This window comes from Bos javanicus, chromosome 26, assembly GCF_032452875.1.
Source record: "Bos javanicus breed banteng chromosome 26, ARS-OSU_banteng_1.0, whole genome shotgun sequence".
NCBI classification, from domain to species: Eukaryota; Metazoa; Chordata; class Mammalia; order Artiodactyla; family Bovidae; genus Bos; species Bos javanicus.
The window spans coordinates 9377140-9394088 of NC_083893.1; the positions used below are offsets into that span (position 1 = coordinate 9377140).

At 40.1% G+C, this 16949-nt stretch overlaps 1 protein-coding gene across 3 annotated transcripts in view; it reads left to right on the forward strand.

Moving 5' to 3' along the window:
* PAPSS2 (3'-phosphoadenosine 5'-phosphosulfate synthase 2) overlaps positions 1-16949 on the forward strand; it is a 113817-nt gene that overhangs the window by 51438 nt on the left and 45430 nt on the right. The window lies entirely within an intron of this gene.

The following is a 16949-nucleotide window of genomic DNA, read 5'->3' on the forward strand; positions in this document are numbered from 1 at the left end:
TTTGTTTAGTATGGCAAAGATAGACGACAAATATAATTACCAAGACAATCACCAAAGTTACAGTTCCAGACCCGAGGCAGTGGGTAATACTTTGAAACCATCCTCGTGGGTCTAGCCCAAATAATTGATCAGCTAGTTGTTCAGCTAAAGTTTCCAAATTAATGGAAGAGGGCAGACATTTAGAAAAAGTTTCAAAGATTTCCCTTTGCAGTAATTGTACATTCAAAGAGGCATTATCATGTATATTTTGTAAATGAAATTTGATTTGTTTCCAGTTGTAGGCACTATGGTTGAAATGAACAGGAGTAACACAAAATTGAGTAGAATTCCAATTGCATTTTAGTATCACTTGGTTTTGCAAATCTATTAATTGATCTCCGACCCCTTTGCTGGCTGTTTTTAGTTCCTGTATTTCCTCTTGAATATCCTCATTTACCTGAGCCTGAGTAGCCCACACATTATGAGCATCTTCAGTCCAATTTTGGATAAAATTATGTGTTTGAATCGAGGTATGTAAAGCAGGGCCGGCGACAGCAGCAGTGGGGCAAATAGCTATTAACCCTAAAATGCCAAGGATCAGCCATCCAACAAATCGTTTAGATCGTTGGAGCAGTTTAGTAAGTAGTCTGGAAGCAAGTCCAGCCATGGGACCTTCTTCCCAGGGTCGTTGGAGATGTGTTGGTAACCACAAATTACATCGAGATCAAAGAATCAAAAGCGAATCATTTCTTGAAGAAATAGAGGAGTTAAGACAAGTATATATTCTGCAATTAACACAAGTTACAGAACGTAAAGTCTTATTAAATTGTAAATTTCCTATGGCTATAACAAAAGGAAGTGGGACACAGGCCTGTATAAAATATGATTGCTTATAGCAAAAGAAATAGTTACTATGACTACGACTGGTCCCTGTGAAATGTCCGGTCCAAGTTCCAAGTTCTTCAGTGCTCACAGCAAGTTTCCAAATGTCCCATTGTTCAGGCCCACTCTGTTTATCGAGGACGATCCTAGGACGAGGTGGGGCTAATCCACCGTCAAGCCACCCAAAAAGTCCTTTGTCATGGTAATGCTCCATCGAAGTGTCATTAATTTTCCATGCCATGAGTAGCATAGTCACACACAGTGCTGTTAACATCTTCTGAGCACTTAGATAACCACATACCATGGGGTCCCCAATCAACAATTGTACGATTAGCCACAAACATTTGGCTTGACATTTGTCCCAACAAACAGGAGTATATGGAAAGTTCTTATAAGTAAATCCTTTGCATAATGTTCTTTGTTCTTTCCCTAACTGTTTACCTAAAGCCTCTGCAGTATAAACATGGTTCACAGACAAGGAAAGGGCAGTAAATAATCCAAGCAACGTCCAAAAATCCTTTTTGGGAGGCAGGGTGAAAGCCCAAGTTTGCATAATTCTGGTGGGCCCTTGCACAAAGGAAGGACCTCATAACCTAGAGAAATATTAATTAGTTTTCCTTCTTCTTCAGCCTGTGAGGGCCCTTTAATGCTCCAGAGAGAAGGCATATGTATAGAGTCATTAGTTGAAACGATTGGTCCTCTCTCAGTCCATTCGACCACCTGTTGTAAAGGGGGGTTAGGTATGTAAGCCCAGTAAGTGTGATTAATTAGAGCTCAAACGAGGGAGGTACAGGCTAGGAGAATGAGCATGGCCAGGAGAATGTATTCAGGACTCTGAGGCACTCCCTGTTGAGAGACCAAATAATCAGCTCAATTAGTAAGGGTTTTTATTTGTCCCCAAGTGGGGAGATCATAGGGTTGATGCCACCAAGGGCGGTGCTTCCTAGAGATCTTTAGAGCCGCCATGTCCCGTATTGGAATTTCTTCCTCCTGGGATATTTGTTGTTTCATCTCTCTTTTGAAGGCCGAGGGCCCCCTTGGGTTGAATCTTCCAAAGAGGAAGCCATGCGAGTTCAGTGGATCCATCTGGGAAAATACAAGCATACCCCTTTCCCTGTAAGATTAGTTTCCCAGATTTGCATTGTTTCTTTAACCCGGCCTGGTACCAAAAGGGCAGAGGAAGAGAAGTGTCCTTCAATTCCTCGAAATGCTTTTCTGCTCTTGTTAAAATATCTCCCTGTGGTAAGTTAAAAAAGTTTAAAACAAATAAAGCTGTATTAAAAATACTCACAGGTTTAGAAAATATCTTATGTTGGAATCTAGTAAAGTCTGCTTTAGATAAGGAAGACAGTAGTGTTCCTGTGTATTGCCCCTTTTTAAATTTCTTATTTGCAACTCAGTGTGTGATGTGCTTGTTCGACTATGCCTAGTGCCTGTGGATTATAAGGAATACCTGTAATATGTTTAATAAAAAGATCATAAAAATTGTTTAAATGTCTAGAAATACAGGCGGGCCCATTGTCTGTTTTTATAGAACCAGGAGCTCCCATTACAGCAAACAAGGTAATAAGTGAGTTATAACATGTTGTGTAGCCTTACCATGAAGAGGTGGGGCCCAAACAAAAGAATTAGTGTCGATACAGACACGCAAGAGAGAAGAGGGAGAAAGTTCAGGGCAATGCTTTACATCCATTTGCCATAGTTCATTAGGTTGCAAACCACGAGGATTAATACCTTGTGCCATGGGTCGAAGATGAATGGGTCTACAGTAGAGCAATTACTGGTAATTTCTTTAGCCTGGTGGTATGGGATTATCCATAGCTGGTGTAGGGAGCCAGAATTGTTACACATCAGAGCATGCTGTTCCTCTGGAATAGCAAAGGAAACCAGTTTATCAGCCTGCTCATTGCTATGAGTCGTAGGGCTGGGAAGGCAAGAATGTGCTCGAATATGTGTAATATAAATGGGAGAATTGTGGTTTCTAACAGCAGATTGTAGTTTGAAAAAGAGTTGTTGAATAATAGGTTGATTGGAATTTATGGTGGAGGTTTCTATATTTTTTAATACAAAACCTGAATATATAGAATCAGAGACTACATTAATGAGGTAAGGATGTAGGCAAATAACTTGAATAAGAGCATATAATTCATTTTGTTGAGCAGAATGAAATTTAGTATAAAAGACTATATTCCTTAAGAGACCAGAATGAAGCTTTGGCGTTTTTAGTCCCATCTATATAAAAAAACCTCAGCTTGTGGTATAGGCTATGAGCTGATAATGTGAGAAATAATAAATTCAGCATTTCTGAAGCAATCCTGTAGGTTACCAGAAGGCTAATGAAATGAAATTTCTCGAAAATATTCCAGAAATGCTATTTGGAAATTGGTAGAAGTTTGTAGGAGAAGTCGATGGCACCCCACTCCAGTACTCTTGCCTGGAAAATCCCATGGATGGAGGAGCCTGGTAGGCTGAAGTCCATGGGGTCGCTAAGAGTCAGACACGACTGAGCGACTTCACTTTCACTTTTCACTTTCATGCATTGGAGAAGGAAATGGCAATCCACTCCAGTGTTCTTGCCTGGAGAATCCCAGGGACGGGGGAGCCTGGTGGACTGCAGTCTATGGGGTCACACAGAGTCGGACATGACTGAAGCGACTTAGCAGTAGCAGCAGCACCATTACAATTTTATGAGGATCAGAGCCAATTAGAGTTTTAGTCCTATTTCTTCCATTGATGATGATTAGAGCAATTAAATCAAGGTAGGGTGACTTTATTTCCCTAAAACGTATAGATGCATTCAACTGGGTGTTCTTGTTCGGCAAGAAGTCCTGTGGGGGAATGAAGAGAGGGGAGTATAAATAATTCCAGAGGCAAATCTAGTTTGATGCGAGTAAGAAATTGTTTTTGTAATTTATTTTGCACTAAATAGAGTTCCTCTCGTGCCTCTTGAGACAGTGAACGACGGCTATTTAAATAGGATCTCCTTTTAAAGTATTAAATAGTTTATTCAGTTGATAATTAGCAATGCCTAAAGAAGCAATGCCTAATCCAGTTTATATCACCTAAGAGCTTTTGAAAATCCTTTAAGGTTGAAAGTTTATCAGTACAGATCTGAGTTAGTTGGGGAGTAATATGTTGTCTATTAACTATGAACCCCAAGTAATGGTAAGGTGTAGAGGTTTGAATTTTTTCAGGGGCAATGATTAATCCAGTTTTCTAAGCATAGTTGAGCTATATCAAACATGTGTTGAGTTTCTAAGATAGATGGAGCCGAAAACAGTATATCATCCATATAGTGAATACCAAGAAAGTGGGGAAATTGCTTTCTCACAGGCTCAAGGGCTTTGGCTACATAGTACAGACACGTGGTGGGAGAGTTCGTCATCCCTTGTGGCAGTACAGTCCACTGGCACCGTTTATGAGGTCCAATACGATTCGGATAAGGGAGAGAGAAAGCGAATCTCTCTCGGTCTAAAGGGTGTAAAGGTATATTTAGAAAGCAATCTTGTAAATCAATAATGATAATATGCCAATTTTGAGGAATAGTGGTAGGTGCTGGGATTCCTGGTTGTAATGCACCCATAGGTTTCATAGATGTATTAACTTTTCTAAGGTCTGTTAGGAGATGCATTTGTTAGACTTCTTTTTTATAACAAAAATAGGAGAGTTCCAAGGAGAACAAGATTCCTGAGTATGCTTTAATTCTAGTTGTGTATCTATAAGTTCCTTCAGTTCAGTTCAGTTCAGTCGCTCAGTAAGTTCCTTAGCTGCCTGTAATTTCTCTTTTGAGGGGCCACTGCTCTGTCCAAATAGGCTCATCATTCTCCCAAGTTATTTTAATAATTGTATTATTTGTTAAATGAGCAGTGGCCCCTAGGAAAAATGTGGAACATATATCTGAGTTTGCCATTGCATAAGTAATTCCCTTCCTATTAGATTAAGGGGTGCATCTATCACAGAAGGTCTTAATGTTGCAGGTTGGTCTTCTGGTCCCTCAAATGGATAAATTTGAGTACTCTGATAAACCTCCTGTACTTTGGTTTGAGAAGTCCCTGCAATTTGGAAAGAAATTTTGTGTACAGGCCAAGATTTGGACCATAAATGTTTGGAAATAATAGTAATATCAGATCCAGTGTCGAGGAGACCAGAAAATCTTTTACCATTAATTTTGATATTTATAGTCAGTCAGCAAATTCAGATACTAATGATGTCCAAAAGGACTGTTTCTGATCTATACTGCCCAATCCGCCTGTCCGTACATCATTAGAGGAGTTAATAGAAATGTAAGGTAAAAGAAGTAATTGAGCAATTCTATCCCCCTGATTGAATTGCCATAAAATCTGAGATGACATCATAATTTGAATTTCTCCTTTATAATCTGAATCAATTACTCCATGGTGAACAAGAATTCCTTTAGAAGTCAACCTAGGTCGGCCAAGTAAACGACCAAGGGTTTGTGGGGGCAGGGGTCCAAACAGTCCGGTAGGTATTCTAGAGGGGACTGCTTGAGGGTAAAGGAGAATGTCACTTAGGGCTGGTATACCCACGGCAGCGCTGATGGATGTTGAGGATTTGAGGGAGAAGATGGAATTTGCCCCTGGTTTTTGTTGAAGGGAGCCTGGGGGGGTCCCCTGCTTGGAGTTTCCCGGAATAGGTTTCCCTTCAATGTAAAATTTAGATTTACAAGCTTTGGCCCAATGCATTATCTATGACAGGGAGGGAAGATTTTTGGAGGGTTTTTTTTATTAGTTTCCATTGGGCAGTCCCTTTTAAAATGGTTCTTATCTCCACATGTAAAGCATCCTTCATTTCCCTTTCTTAAGGCAGCAACCATTGTTTCAGCTAGCATTTGCATCTTTTGAGTTTCTGATCCCAGATTGCGACAAGCCTTCTAATAATCAATAATAGTCCCTGTCACACGAATTGGAGCTATATAGCCTTTTGACATTCCTGATTTTCATTTTCATAAGCAAATAATTTATCTAGTTGCCTTTTGGCTTCTTCTCCAATTACAGTACAGGAAATAGCAGTTTGTAATCTAGCTAAAAAATCAGCATACGTTTCATTAGGTCCTTGCTATATTTTAGTGCAGCTACCTGTAGGCTCCCCTTGAGGAGCAATTCGATCCCAAGCTTCAAGGTCCACTGTTTTTAATTGTCCATGTAACAAAGGAGGGCACTGTATTTGAGCTTCTATAGTGTCAAATTGTCCTGTACCAGTTAGCATCTCAAAAATAATTTGATTTTGGGGAGCGCCAGCTCGAGCATTTCTGTTAGCATGATCTCTGGCTATATCATGAAACCACATTATCCACTGAAGATATTCTCCTGGTTTAAGGAAAGCTTTTATTAAAGTTCGCCAATCATGGGGAATAAAATTTCCAATAGAGGATGTTATAGAATTTAGAAGTGCTTTAGTAAAAGGTGAATGTGGGCCATACATAGTTATAGCTTTTTAAATTTGTTACATGCGAACAAGGTTAATACACTCATATTGAGGTATTACGTGCCCTTGAGCATCAGGATTTCTAAAAACTGGAAAGGCAGAGAGACCATCGTCTTCAGAGACTTGTGATTGCAAGGCCAGCAATTCAGAGAGCCTCTGTTGTTAAGGAGAGTGAGTAGATAGCAAATTCTTACAATTAAGAGTATGTGGTAATAACGTATTATTGTTATTCAGAAAGGTGGTGTCAGTTTTAATGTCAAAAGTTGTCTTAGGGGAGTCGTTGCCAGAATCATTAGGTTCTAGCAAAGGAGAGACTTTGGGATTTGTGCCCGCTGGCAGGGGAGGAGCACTTGGAGCAACGGGGCAGGACTTGTAGGAAAATTCTGAAATATTTTATGTTGTTCTAATTGGGCCTTTTGTAAGGTTTCATCATCTAATTCATATTCATGTAGTAAGTGTTCTGCCTGTTGCTGAATATCAGGAGGGCTAGAATTACCTTGAAATGGCAAAATCACAGCTTTAATGAGAGCCCACAGGGGCCAGAAATCTATCGGAATATTTTTTCTCTGTCTGGCGGCTCATTCAACATTCTCTTTGACCCAGTGCCAAATTTCAAAATCAAAACTACCTTCATCAGGGAACCAAGGGTTACATTCAAGAGGCTTGTCTGAAGGCAAGCCTCTATTTGCTGGCGTGAAACTAAAGTTCCTGAACTTTAAGTGATGAAGTAAAGTAGAAAAGTGATGGGGCTTTCCAGCCTTTTTACCCATGTCTTAGTACTTGCCGACCTCAATAGGCCCTTGGAGTCACTCCGTCCGAATCTGCCACGTGTACCAGGCCCCTGTTCTGGGCGCCATTTGTTGAGGTCCTTTAATGGACAGGAACCTGGTGGTCTGGAGTTGACGATAAGAAAGTAAGAGAGAGAGAGAAAGAGGCTGATATTCCTTAGTTTATGCAGAAAACCAATAAAGCCCTTGACACGGGGCTTGCACTGCTTCACGTAGGCACCAGGGGCCCTCTCGAGGGGGTGAAGGCACAGTGCGCCTTCTTGAGAGGGTCTTAGAAGCCCAGGCAAGAAAGTGAGCTCAGCAGGCTTCTGCACTCCAAAGAGTTAGCCTGAGAGAGAGAGAGAGAGAAAGAAAGAAAGACACTGGGTCCCAAGCTCTGATGGAGCAAAGGTGTTTTCTTCAACATAGTGTGGGTATATATACTGTCTTACAAGGTAACTATTTTCAGCAAAGATAAAAATCAGAAGTCCAGACTTACAAATTATCAACAAAACATAAGGCAATCCATAACAAAGAGAGAGGGTTGTAAATAATCACTTTTACCATACGGTTCATAAAAAGGAAGAGAGTCCTAAATAGTTACTTATCACCGAATGGAAAAACTAATGAAGGAAATACATGCATTCCTCAGCCCAAGAGCGGTTTGCCAACTCCTCTTAATTCCTGAATATTCAGGAATTGATAAGGGTCAGAGGATTCATGACGGATCCAATACAGCACACAGGAAGCCTCCTGTTAAATGCTTCCTGACAATTCCCCCCATTTTATTATATTTGTAAAAAAGGTCCTGACCAATTGAGTTTGTTTAGTATGGCAAAGATAGACGACAAATATAATTACCAAGACAATCACCAAAGTTACAGTTCCAGACCCGAGGCAGTGGGTAATACTTTGAAACCATCCTCGTGGGTCTAGCCCAGATAATTGATTAGCTAGTTGTTCAGCTAAAGTTTCCAAATTAGTGGAAGAGGGCAGACATTTAGAAAAAGTTTCAAAGATTTCCTTTTGCAGTAATTGTACATTCAAAGAGGCATCATCATGTATATTTTGTAAATGAAATTTGATTTGTTTCCAGTTGTAGGCACTATGATTGAAATGAACAGGAGTAACACAAAATTGAGTAGAATTCCAATTGCATTTTAGTATCACTTGGTTTTGCAAATCTATTAATTGATCTCCGACCCCTTTGCTGGCTGTTTTTAGTTCCTGTATTTCCTCTTGAATAACCTCATCTACCTGAGCCTGAGTAGCCCACACATTATGAGCATCTTCAGTCCAATTTTGGATAAAATTATGTGTTTGAATCGAGGTATGTAAAGCAGGGCCGGCGACAGCAGCAGTGGGGCAAATAGCTATTAACCCTAAAATGCCAAGGATCAGCCATCCAACAAATCGTTTAGATCGTTGGAGCAGTTTAGTAAGTAGTCTGGAAGCAAGTCCAGCCATGGGACCTTCTTCCCAGGGTCATTGGAGATGTGTTGGTAACCACAAATTACATCGAGATGGAAGAATCAAAAGGGAATCATTTCTTGAAGAAATAGAGGAGTTAAGACAAGTATATATTCTGCAATTAACACAAGTTACAGAACGTAAAGTCTTATTAAATTGTAAATTTCCTATGGCTATAACAAAAGGAAGTGGGACACAGGCCTGTATAAAATATGATTGCTTATAGCAAAAGAAATAGTTACTGTGACTACAACTGGTCCCTGTGAAATGTCCGGTCCAAGTTCCAAGTTCTTCAGTGCTCACAGCAAGTTTCCAAATGTCCCATTGTTCAGGCCCACTCTGTTTATCGAGGACGATCCTAGGACGAGGTGGGGCTAATCCACCGTCAAGCCACCCAAAAAGTCCTTTGTCATGGTAATGCTCCATCGAAGTGTCATTAATTTTCCATGCCATGAGTAGCATAGTCACACACAGTGCTGTTAACATCTTCTGAGCACTTAGATAACCACATACCATGGGGTCCCCAATCAACAATTGTACGATTAGCCGCAAACATTTGGCTTGACATTTGTCCCAACAAACAGGAGTATATGGAAAGTTCTTATAAGTAAATCCTTTGCATAATGTTCTTTGTTCTTTCCCTAACTGTTTACCTAAAGCCTCTGCAGTATAAACATGGTTCACAGACAAGGAAAGGGCAGTAAATAATCCAAGCAACGTCCAAAAATCCTTTTTGGGAGGCAGGGCGAAAGCCCGTTTGTCGGCTAACGTTTATGCATAATTCTGGTGGGCCCTTGCACAAAGGAAGGACCTCATAACCTAGAGAAATATTAATTAGTTTTCCTTCTTCTTCAGCCTGTGAGGGCCCTTTAATGCTCCAAGGAGAAGGCATATGTATAGAGTCATTAGTTGAAACGATTGGTCCTTTCTCTGTCCATTTGACCACCTGTTGTAGAGGGGCGTTAGGTATGTAAGCCCAGTAAGTGTGATTAGTTAGAGCTCAACAGGGGAGGTACAGGCTAGGAGACTGGGCATGGCCAGGAGAATGCATTCAGGACTCTGAGGCACTCCCTGTTGAGAGACCAAATTTTCAGCTCGATTAGTAAGGGTTTTTATTTGTCCCCAAGTGGGGAGAGAATAGGGTTGATGCTGCCAAGGGCGGTGCTTCCTGGATATCTTTAGAGCCGCCATGGCCCGTATTGGAATTTCTTCCTCCTGGCATATTTGTTGTTTCATCTCTATTTTGAAGGCCAGGGGCCCCCTTGGGTCGAATCTTCCGAAGAGGAAGCCATTCGAGTTCGGTGGATCCTTCTGGGGAAATACAAGCATACCCCTTTCCCTGTAAGATTAGTTTCCCAGATTTCCACTGTTTCTTTAACCTGTCTTGGTACCAAAAGGGCAGAGGAAGAGAAGTGTCCTTCAATGCCTCGAAATGTTTGTCTGCTCTTGTTAAGATATCTCCCTGTGGTAAGTTAAAAAAATTTAAAACAAATAAAGCTGTATTAAAAATACTCACAGGTTTAGAAAATATCTTATGTTGGAATCTAGTAAAGTCTGCTTTATATAAGGAAGACAGTAGTGTTCCTGTGTATTCCCCCTTTTAAATTTTTTTTATTTGCAACTCAGTGTGTGATGTGCTCATTCGACTATGCCTTGTGCCTGTGGATTATAAGGAATACCTGTAATAGGTTTAATAAAAAAAAGATCGTAAAAATTGTTTAAATGTCTAGAAATACAGGCGGGCCCATTGTCTGTTTTTATAGAACCAGGAGTTCCCATTACAGCAAACGAGGTAATAAGTGAGTTATAACGTGTTGTGTAGCCTCACCGTGAAGAGGTGGGGCCCAAACAAAAGAATTAGTGTCGATACAGACACGCAAGAGAGAAGAGGGAGAAAGTTCAGGGCAATGCTTTACATCCATTTGCCATAGTTCATTAGGTTGCAAACCGCGAGGATTAATACCTTGTGCCATGGGTCGAAGATGAATGGGTCTACAGTAGAGCAATTACTGGTAATTTCTTTAGCCTGGTGGTATGGGATTTTCCCTAGCTGGTGTAGGGAGCCAAAATTGTTACACAACAGAGCATGCTGTTCCTCTGGAATAGCAAAGGAAACCAGTTTATCAGCCTGCTCATTGCCATGAGTCTGGGGCTGGGAAGGCAAGAATGTGCTCAAATATGTGTAATATAAATGGGAGAATTGTGGTTTCTAACAGCAGATTGTAGTTTGAAAAAGAGTTGTTGAATAATAGGTTGATTGGAATTTATGGTGGAGGTTTCTATATTTTTTAATACAAAACCTGAATATATAGAATCAGAGACTATATTAATGAGGTAAGGATGTAGGCAAATAACTTGAATAAGAGCATATAATTCATTTTGTTGAGCAGAATGAAATTTAGTGTAAAAGACATTATATTCCTTAAGAGACCAGAATGAAGCTTTGGCGTTTTTAGTCCCATCTATATAAAAAAAACCTCAGCTTGTGGTATAGGCTATGAGCTGATAATGTGAGAAATAATAAATTCAGCATTTCTGAAGCAATTCTGCAGCTTACCAGAAGGATAATGAAATGAAATTTCTCGAAAATATTCCAGAAATGCTATTTGGAAATTGGTAGAAATTTGTAGGAGAAGTCGATGGCACCCCACTCCAGTACTCTTGCCTGGAAAATCCCATGGATGGAGGAGCCTGGTAGGCTGAAGTCCATGGGGTCGCTAAGAGTCAGACACGACTGAGTGACTTCACTTTCACTTTTCACTTTCATGCATTGGAGAAGGAAATGGCAATCCACTCCAGTGTTCTTGCCTGGAGAATCCCAGGGACGGGGGAGCCTGGTGGACTGCAGTCTATGGGGTCACACAGAGTCGGACATGACTGAAGCGACTTAGCAGTAGCAGCAGCACCATTACAATTTTATGAGGATCGGAGCCAATTAGAGTTTTAGTCCTATTTCTTCCATTGATGATGATTAGAGCAATTAAATCAAGGTAGGGTGTAAGTGACTTTATTTCCCTAAAACGTATAGATGCATTCAACTGGGTATTCTTTTGGGGAAGAAGTCCTGTGGGAGACTGAAGAGAGGGGAGTATAAATAATTCTAGAGGCAAATCTAGTTTGATGTGAGTAAGAAATTGTTTTTGTAATTTATTTTGCACTAAATAGAGTTCCTCTCGTGCCTCTTGAGAAAGTGAACGAGGGCTATTTAAATCAGGATCTCCTTTTAAAATATTAAATAGTTTATTCAGTTGATAATTAGCAATGCCTAAAGAAGATCTAATCCAATTTATATCACCTAAGAGCCTTTGAAAATCCTTTAAGGTTGAAAGTTTATCAGTACAGATCTGAGTTAGTTCGGGAGTAATACGTTATCTATTAACAACAAACCCCAAGTAATGATAAGGTGTAGACGTTTGAATTTTTTCAGGGGCAATGATTAATCCAGAGTTTTTAAAGCATAGTTGAGCTATATCAAACATGTGTTGAGTTTCTAAGATAGATGGAGCCGAAAACTATATATCATCCGTATAGTGAATACCAAGAAAGTGAGGAAATTGCTTTCTCACAGGCTCAAGGGCTTTGGCTACGTAGTACAGACACGTGGTGGGAGAGTTCGTCATCCCTTGTGGCAGTACAGTCCACTGGCACCGTTTATGAGGTCCGATACGATTCGGATAAGGGAGAGAGAAAGCGAATCTCTCCCGGTCTAAAGGGTGTAAAGGTATATTTAGAAAGCAATCTTGTAAATCAATAATGATAATATGCCAATTTTGAGGAATAGTGGTAGGTGCTGGGATTCCTGGTTGTAATGCACTCATAGGTTTCATAGATGCATTAACTTTTCTAAGGTCTGTTAGGAGACACCATTTGTTAGACTTCTTTTTTATAACAAAAATAGGAGAGTTCCAAGGAGAACAAGATTCCTGAGTATGCTTTAATTCTAGTTGTGTGTCTATAAGTTCCTTCAGTTCAGTTCAGTTCAGTCGCTCAGTAAGTTCCTTAGCTGCCTGTAATTTCTCTTTTGAGGGGCCACTGCTCTGTCCAAATAGGCTCGTCATTCTTCCAAGTTATTTTAATAATTGTATTATTTGTTAAATGAGCAGTGGCCCCTAGGAAAAATGTGGAACGTATATCTGAGTTTTCCATTGCATAAGTAAGTCCCTTCCTATTAGATTAAGGGGTGCATCTATCACAGAAGATCTTAATGTTGCAGGTTGGTCTTCTGGTCCCTCAAATGGATAAATTTGAGTACTCTGATAAACCTCCTGTACTTTGGTTTGAGAAATCTCTGCAATTTGGCAAGAAGTTTTTTGTACAGGCCAAGATTTGGACCATAAATGTTTGGAAATAATAGTAATATCAGGTCCAGTGTCGAGGAGACCAGAAAATCTTTTACCATTAATTTTGATATTTATAGTCGGTCAGCAAATTCAGATACTAATGATGTCCAGAAGGACCGTTTCTGATCTATACTGCCCAATCCGCCCATCCGTACATCATTAGAGGAGTTAATAGAAATGTAAGGTAAAAGAAGTAATTGAGAAATTTTATCCCCCTGATTGAATTGCCATAAAATCTGAGATGACATCATAATTTGAATTTCTCCTTTATAATCTGAATCAATTACTCCACGGTGAACAGTAATTCCTTTAGAAGTCAAACTAGGTCGGCCAAGTAAAAGACCAAGGATTGGTGGGGACAGGGGTCCAAACAGTCCGGTAGGTATTCCCGTGTATTCCCCCTTTTAAATTATTTTTTATTTGCAACTCAGTGTGTGATGTGCTCATTCGACTATGCCTTGTGCCTGTGGATTATAAGGAATACCTGTAATAGGTTTAATAAAAAAGGATGGTAAAAATTTTTTAAAGTGTCTAGAAATACAGGCGGGCCCATTGTCTGTTTTTGTAGAACTAGGAGTTCCCATTACAGCAAACGAGGTAATAAGTGAGTTATAACGTGTTGTGTAGCCTCACCGTGAAGAGGTGGGGCCCAAACAAAAGAAGAATTAGTGTCGATACAGACACGCAAGAGAGAAGAGGGAGAAAGTTCAGGGCAATGCTTTACATCCATTTGCCATAGTTCATTAGGTTGCAAACCACGAGGATTAATACCTTGTGCCATGGGTCGAAGATGAATGGGTCCAGCAATTACTGGTAATTTCCTTAGCCTGGTGGTATGGGATTTTCCCTAGCTGGTGTAGGGAGCCAATATTGTTACACAACAGAGCATGCTGTTCCTCTGGAATAGCAAAGGAAACCAGTTTATCAGCCTGCTCATTGCCATGAGTCTTGGGGCCGAGAAGACAACAATGTGCTCAAATATGTGTAATATAAATGGGAGAATTGTGGTTTCTAACAGCAGATTGTAGTTCAAAAAAAAGTTGTTGAATAATAGGTTGATTGGAATTTATGGTGGAGGTTTCTATATTTTTGAATACAAAAATTGAATATATTGAATCAGAGACTATATTAATGGGGTAAGGATGTAGGCAAATAATTTGAATGCTGCTGCTGCTACTGCTAAGTCGCTTCAGTCGTGTCCGATTCTGTGCGACCCCATAGATGGCAGCCCACCAGGCTCCCACATCCTTGGGATTCTCCAGGCAAGAACACTGGAGTGGGTTGCCATTTCCTTCTCCAATGCATAAGAGCGTGTAATTCATTTTGTTGAGCAGAATGAAATTTAGTATAAAAGACTATATTCCTTAAGAGACCAGAATGAAGCTTTGGCATTTTTAGTCCCATCTATATATAAAAAAAAAAAAATGGAGAAGGCAATGGCACCCCACTCCAGTACTCTTGCCTGAAAAATCCCATGGACAGAGGAGCCTAGTAGGCTGCAGTCCATGGGGCGGCGAAGAGTCGGACACGACTGAGCGACTTCACTTTCACTTTTCACTTTCATGCATTGGAGAAGGAAATGGCAACCCACTCCGTGTTCTTGCCTGGAGAATCCCAGGGACGGGGAGCCTGGTGAGCTGCTGTCTATGGGGTCGCACAGAGTTGGACACGACTGAAGTTACTTAGCAGCAGCAGCAGCATAAAAACAATCTCAGCTTGTGGTATAGGTTGTGAGCTGATAATGCAAGAAATAATAAATTCAGTATTTCTGAAGCAATTTCACAGCTCACCAGAAGGATAGTGAAATGAAATTTCTCGAAAATATTCCAGAAACACTATTTGGAAATCGGTAGAAGTTTGTAATGCTTTCTCAAATTGAGATTTATGGATAGGTATTACAATTTTATGAGGATCAGAGCCATTAGAGTTTTAGTCCTATTTCTTCCACTGATGATGATTAGAGCAATTAAATCAAGGTAGGGTGTAAGTGACTTTATTTCCCTAAAACAGGTATAGATCCATTCTACTGGGTGTTCTTTTGGGGAAGAAGTCCTGTGGGAGAATGAAGAGAGGGGAGTATAAATAATTCTAGAGGCAAATCTAGTTTGATGCGAGTAAGAAATTGTTTTTGTAATTTATTTTGCACTAAATAGAGTTCCTCTCATACCTCTTAAGAAAGTGAATGAGGGCTATTTAAATTAGGATCTCCTTTTAAAATATTAAATAGTTTATTCAGTTGATAATTAGCAATGCCTAAAGAGGGTCTAATCCAATTTATATCACCTAAGAGCTTTTGAAAATCCTTTAAGGTTGATAATTTATCAGTACGGATCTGAGTTAGTTGGGAAGTAATATGTTGTCTATTAACAATGAACCCCAAGTAATGGTAAGGTGTAGACGTTTGAATTTTTTCAGGGGCAATGATTAATCCAGTTTTCTAAGCATAGTTGAGCTATATCAAACATGTGTTGAGTTTCTAAGATAGATGGAGCCGAAAACTATATATCATCCGTATAGTGAATACCAAGAAAGTGAGGAAATTGCTTTCTCACAGGCTCAAGGGCTTTGGCTACGTAGTACAGACACGTGGTGGGAGAGTTCGTCATCCCTTGTGGCAGTACAGTCCACTGGCACCGTTTATGAGGTCCGATACGATTCGGATAAGGGAGAGAGAAAGCGAATCTCTCTCGGTCTAAAGGGTGTAAAGGTATATTTAGAAAGCAATCTTGTAAATCAATAATGACAATATGCCAATTTTGAGGAATAGTGGTAGGTGCTGGGATTCCTGGTTGTAATGCACTCATAGGTTTCATAGATGCATTAACTTTTCTAAGGTCTGTTAGGAGATGCCATTTGTTAGATTTCTTTTTTATAGCAAAAATAGGAGAGTTCCAAGGAGAACAAGATTCCTGAGTATGCTTTAATTCTAGTTGTGTATCTATAAGTTCCTTAGCCGCCCGTAATTTACAAATTATCAAGGAAACATAAGGCAATCCGTATCAAAGAGAGAGGATTGTAAATAATCACTTTTACCATATGGTTCATAAAAAGGAGGAGGGTCGTAAATAGTTACTTATCACTGTATGGAAGAACTAACGAAGGAAATGCATGCATTCCTCAGCCCCAAGAGCGGTTTGCCAACTCCTCTTAATACCTGAATATTCAGGAATTGATAAGGGACAGAGGATTCATGACAGTTCCAATACAGCACACAGGAAGCCTCCTATAAATGCTTCCTGACTTATGCCAGTTATAACGGATGAGTTTTAGTTAGCAAGACTATGTATTCCATTATTTTATTGTATGTATACATATGCCAGCAAATTTGGAAAACTTAGCAGTGGCCACAGGACTGGAAAAGGTCAGTTTTTATTCCAATCCCAAAGAAAGGCAATGCCAAAGAATGCTCAAACTACTGCACAATTGCACTCATCTCACATGCTAGTAAAGTAATGCTCAAAATTCTCCAGGCCAGGCTTCAGCAATACGTGAACCGTGAACTTCCTGATGTTCAAGCTGGTTTTAGAAAAGGCAGAGGAACCAGAGATCAAATTGCCAACATCCCCTGGATCATGGAAAAAGCAAGAGAGTTCCAGAAAAACATCTATTTCTGCTTTATTGACTATGCCAAAGCCTTTGACTGTGTGGATCACAATAAACTGTGGAAAATTCTTCAAGAGATGGGAATACCAGACCACCTGACCTGCCTCTTGAGAAATCTGTATGCAGGTCAGGAAGCAACAGTTAGAACTGGACATGGAACAACAGACTGGTTCCAAATAGGAAAAGGAGTACGTCAAGGCTGTGTATTGTCACCCTGCTTATTTAACTTATATGCAGAGTACATCATGAGAAACGCTGGACTGGAAGAAACACAAGCTGGAATCAAGATTGCCAGGAGAAATATCAATAGCCTCAGATATGCAGATGACACCACCCTTATGGCAGAAAGTGAAGAGGAACTAAAAGCCTCTTGATGAAAGTGAAAGAGGAGAGTGAAAAAGTTGGCTTAAAACTCAACATTCAGAAAACGAAGATCATGGCATCCAGTCCCATCACTTCCTGG